This window comes from Parasteatoda tepidariorum, chromosome 4 (assembly GCF_043381705.1).
Source record: "Parasteatoda tepidariorum isolate YZ-2023 chromosome 4, CAS_Ptep_4.0, whole genome shotgun sequence".
In the NCBI taxonomy this organism is placed as follows: Eukaryota; Metazoa; Arthropoda; class Arachnida; order Araneae; family Theridiidae; genus Parasteatoda; species Parasteatoda tepidariorum.
Genome location: NC_092207.1, coordinates 65,493,938 through 65,499,609, shown reverse-complemented (window position 1 = coordinate 65,499,609; position 5,672 = coordinate 65,493,938). Strand labels below are relative to the sequence as shown.

Below are 5,672 nucleotides of genomic sequence, written 5' to 3'. Positions count from 1 at the left end.
TATATATATATATAGCAAAATAAATACAAAAAAACACGCTGAAAATTAAGAAAAACAATAAGTTTAATTTATTGCGCATAAGCTGCAAGTAAACAGAGAGCATAACATAAGTTCAAAATGAAGATAAAGTAAAGGAAAATTACAGACATTTGAAAAAGAGGAGGGAAGAGAAAAATAAATATCAAACAACTGGGGAAAAAAAAAGTATAAATATTTTTAAAAAGTCCGGAAAATGAAATTTTTCATTGTTTTATCAGATATAATCTTTTTCATAATAAAAGATATAATCTTTTCACACTTTTTTACGAATATAATCATGTGGGCTAGTAAAAAGATTATATCTTTTATTTTCCGGATTTTTAAAAAAAATTTAATTCTTTTTTTTTTCAACCAAATATATTTTTATAATTATTTTGTGCGATTTTAGGTGTACGCATTTCTTTTAATTGTTTTCTACTTAGCGAATTTTTGTTAACTCTTAAATTAGTATATCTATTTTTGAAGCATTCTTTACTTTTACTCCACGTTGGTTAGTTTGTTTTCTGCCTACTGTCCGAAACACATTTTCAACTGCCTTTTTTAGCGGTATAGCCACGTAAAGGACAGGAATTGACTGATGAAAACTTTTACGCTTTCACATTTTTAGATTTTCTGTTTTATTTCACTTTCGTCTTCTTCTTTGTGTTTATATACAGCAAAAAAAAAAAAAGAAAGAAAAGAAAATACAAAATAAATTTTACTTTATCAGTTTTTTAAAATTCTATTTTAGTGTTCATAGCATTATTTCTATAACTATCTTAGCATTCATAGAAGGAGAAAAGGAATCACACTTGAAACACTTACGTTATTTTTTCAATTGCTCGGCAGTTCACGCATCACAAGCTTGATTTATTAATAATAACAAACCCTGTATTTCTTATGAAAGTAGTAAATTTTTACAAAAAAAGTGTTCGGATAGATAAAATTAAATGCTCTAATGAAAATAATTGTTCGAAGATGCATATATTGCCAAAAAAATTAAACTTATGCAAGCGGTAAGATTCATGAATCAGATTTATTTTTTTTTCTTTAATTTACTTTAATTTTTTCAGTTGCTTCTTTTCAACTTTTGTAATGATAAAAAAACATTAGACTGAAAAACTCTTGGCATCATTCAGAGTGAAGAATAAGGTTTTTTAAGTTAAAAATGTCAATATGAAATCTGTAGCAAATTTTGCTTCACTGGAACAAATTGCTTCCTACTTAAAATAATAATATTTTTCCTTCTATTATATGTTATATTTTTTTACAGGACAAAGCCATCAACAAGACAAGCATGTATATTTATCAGGTCCTCTTCTTAGTTCTTGCTATTTTGCAACTTAGCTCAGCCGCTGAGTGCGATATTAGTCAGTGCGCAATAAACAGGTTTACAATCCAATGCAATCCTGGCTATAGACCAGCCTATGGCATATGCAGTTGCTGTATTACTTGCGAAAGGGTTCTAGGTAAGTGAAATTATTAAATTAGTGAAATAAGTGAAGTTATTAAATTAGTTCTTACATAGTTAAAATAATTACGTAATTCTGTCATTTAACACATGATTAGCATGTAAATTTTAGAAATATACTTTCATAAAAACTAATATGATACAAAAGTGGAAAAATGTTGAACCGTAATGTTGTGACTGTTTAGGCGGATAACAGCCATTATTTGACACACTTTTATTGTATTATTGCACCTTTATTGCATGTATTGTTTTGAATTTTTTTTCTGTTCTACTGTACGATAAGAAAGTAATGTAAGCCTCTAGATATTGTATAGGACTCATCAAATATCTTATTTATTTTCAAAATTAGAAAATTATATATAATTTAAAGCTATTATAATTTTTAATTATAAATAGTTTTTAAACGAAAAATATATTGTTTCTTTATAATTTAAGTTTATTTCGAATAAAATTTATCGATATTTATATAATATTATAATAACATTATAATTTATAGAATATAATATTATAATATCAAAACCAATCCAATTTCTTCACTCTCCGACTTCTGACTTTGTGTGAAGGCAGAAATAGTCAAGCTTGGAAGAATATGAAAATAATGAATCCTTAAAATTAAACAAAATTATATTAAAAAATATCATTACACAGATATTGACGATTCATATAACATAGATGAGGGAGCTGCGATAGCTCAGGGGATAGAGCATTAGCTTTCCATAGAGGTGAGCTGGGTTTGAATCCCAGCGATGGCTGGCTTATTTGAATTTCGCTCCCGGCTTGCACTGATTACAGTGCGGACGTGAAATATACTCAGTTGTAGATGGATGATGGATTACAGTCTCATTGTTATCAGGCTAACCATGGCAGGTGCTCGTGGTCTTCCTCTCCATGTACATCAAATGTTGGTTAACTCTACGAAAAGTCCTCCATGTAGGCAAATTTCTCCCAATATTTGATCCAGGAGTACCCTTGCCTTCTGGATCGGGTTCAAAATTACAAGACTACGCTGTTGAAGATTAGTTGTCAGAACCCCCCAAATATGTGGACAATACTAAAAATAAAGAGTAAGAGTTCATCTTAGTACGTAATTTTATTTTATTTTATAAACGTCGTTGAACAGCCGACCCAATTTCATGGGTTTACGACTACTTACGTTCAACTCCGTAGCCTTGTAATTTTGAACCAATCCAGAAGACAAGGAAACTCCTGGATCAGTACTCCCAGAGGTATTGATTTGTTGTGGGAACATGGAGGACTTTGAGACTCGACAGATTTAACGTGCATCAGTCACCATTTACTACACGGGGAGTCTTCGGTCGGCGAGGATCGAACCCACGATCTCTTGGATATGGGCCCAGCGCCCTACCGACCAGGCTATCCTGGCCTTTAGTACGTAATTTGTACTTCTTTTTGAAGCAAGTAAGTTTCTTCCTCTCTCTCTCTCTCACACACACACGCACACACAGACACACACACACAGAGAGATAGATATATATTAACAAAATTTAGTTTTGAAAATGTAAAAAAAATCACAAGTTCCTTAAAATCTAGATCATCTTTTTATCAATTACATTTACACATTTCATCTTGCTCTCTTTTTCAGAGGAAGGAGAAAGTTGCCAAATATCAGCGCCTCAATACGAGGAGACTACAAATGGTGTAGTCTATGAAAATTATAGCTATCCGCAATGTGGATATGGTCTATATTGCAGTGAGACTACCAACACTTGTCAACCTATTGACTATTAATTATTCCACAATGCTTCAATTTAATCTAGATTCCCAAGAATTACGATTCCACTTTTTGAATGAAATAAATTTTTCAGAAACTCAATGCTGTTTCGTTTCTTCTCTGAAATTCACCACAGATTCACTTTCAAACATATCTCAAATCATGGTATCATTGAAATTTTATATATCCTAAATACAGGGTTAAATTAACCACAAAGATCCGGATATCTTAGTTTTTAGCCATGAAATTACCTAGAGAAATAAAGATAGACAGTAAAGTTTTTTTTTCTTTATCTCTTAGCCATGATTTATCATTGCCAAATTTATCATTTATCTTCCGTCCTTAACATTATTCTCTGCTATTATTACGTTTTTAATTTTAATGATCATTCAAAATGAAAGTATTTGAAATTGAAATTTATTATAAGGTATTAAAGGAATTTAACTTATTATATGAATTACCTTATTAAATATATTATGATAAATATATTTTAAAATAATTGAAAGGTGAAAGAGTTCTGTCCACTTTTAGGATATTTTGTTTTCAAAAATGCAATAAATTAATATGCATTCTGATTATAATGTATTTGCCTAATCAAAATATAATTTATAGTAATTATTTAAAATTGTAAGCCGACATTAAGATTTCCTTTCCCACACTGTTGTGTTTAGGTCTAATCTCTTTAAGACAATCATTTATCAATATTTCATAGAAAGCATTAACTAAATTTGAATTTTATAAAAAATTAATCTGTAGACTAAAATTTTATAGTTTTCGTGCAAAATTACTTTTTTTAAAAATATAGTTAAATAACGAATCGGAAAATTCTTTGCATGAACCAGATATGTCACTAAATTTTTTACACTGTTCTAATTTTCTCGTTAAAAAATGGTTAAACAACAATTTCTTTCATGGTAATTTCATCATAAACAAGCAAAACAGTCAAGTAACCATAATAAAAATGATATCTATACTGTTATGTGTAAGAAAAAACGTTTATTGTTCGTTTTATACAAATACAGTTTAAAAACTAGAATTCTACCATCCCTAACCAATTCCACTTTCAAAAACCATTTTGTTCGGTACAGATATTTTAGTTTTTTAGTTCTGTATTTTAGTAAACGACTAAGCCTTAGGTTTTCTGTACTTCAGTCAGTTCTTTATTTTACATTTTTTAATAAACAGTTAGTTTTTTGAAACATAGCTCTATTTCATAAAATATAAACTCCATTAAGCTTGTTCCGTTATTCAAAATTTCTGATTATGAATAAAGCTCAGTTATAGAATGATACTAGATTCTAATAAAACTGTCATTCAATTTTCGAGATCATAACTTTTACCGTCATTTATACTTTGTGCAGCGGGAGCTACTTTGTGCAAATTAGAATTTGACATTTTTCAAGTGCTGCTATTCAGTATTATGTTTATTTCACTTTAAAAATGTGTGGAATTTGAAGATAGAAGTCTCTTCTATTACTACAAACATTTTTTCGAATTTCAAAACAATCTCAGAGTGTGTTTCGTTCATCCAATGCCAACAACTTTCCGAGGACGTCGGATGTCGAAAAGTGTGGGTGGTAACTTTAGCTGTGAAATGCAAAGACGTTGATAAAAAAATTGTCGTAAGTGCAAAATTTTTTATTTATATATTAATAAACAACTATATCATGTTAGCGTTAAAAAAATTTGAAAATTAATAACAAATAAATGGAAAATGAAAAAAAATGCATTTTGGGTCTACTTTGTGCAAAGTTTCATTCGTTTTTTTTTTTTTTTGACAGAAAAATGGTCAGACGTTATAAAAAAATAGCTGGAACGAGAAACTACCGTGATTACACTTTAGAAAAGCTGCAACAATGTTACAAGCAGTTGTTGGTGGTATGTCGATTGCAGAAGCTTGTCGGAAGTACAAAATCCACAGAAATACTATCTCTAATAAAATTCACAAGAAACACGTGAAACTTCCTGGTAAACTATTATTTTTCTTCTACAAAGATTTTTCTAATGACGTAATCAAACGATTTAAACATAAAAATATATTTTATAGAACATCGGGTAATTTTGACAGAAACTGAAGAGCAAGATCTGTCATGTTCATTCAAGGATGTTATGTTCAAATTTAACAATATTATAAATGTTAATGAATATGTAATAATTATTATTTTTAAAATTTCATCCATTTCAATGTTTAAAAATGTATATGGTTTTCTTTTGTTTAAACTCAAATGTTTTGAAACAAACATTCTTTTTAAGAAAAAAATTCTTCAAAAAAACGGTTTTTTAAGGCTGAAAATTATTTTTAAACTAATATCTTTACATATCTTGATGTTTTTGTCTTTAAAAATGTCAACAATTAACTTTTTTAACAATTTTATATCAATATTTTACTAAAAACATGATTATTAAACTGAATTTCTATCGCTTCACAAAGTAGCCCCATTTGGGGGCTAC

General features: G+C 28.9%; 1 protein-coding gene and 1 long non-coding RNA gene across 2 annotated transcripts in view; both read left to right on the top strand.

Moving 5' to 3' along the window:
• LOC122272616 (uncharacterized) overlaps positions 1–3,323 on the top strand; it is a 3,908-nt gene extending 585 nt beyond the window's left edge. Inside the window, exons 2-3 of the long non-coding RNA XR_006227163.2 lie at positions 1,292–1,487; positions 3,093–3,323. This is a non-coding gene — a long non-coding RNA (uncharacterized lncRNA). The remainder of the gene's footprint in view (positions 1–1,291; positions 1,488–3,092) is intronic.
• Positions 1–5,672, top strand: part of LOC107452389 (zonadhesin-like) — a 547,551-nt gene that overhangs the window by 228,640 nt on the left and 313,239 nt on the right. The window lies entirely within an intron of this gene.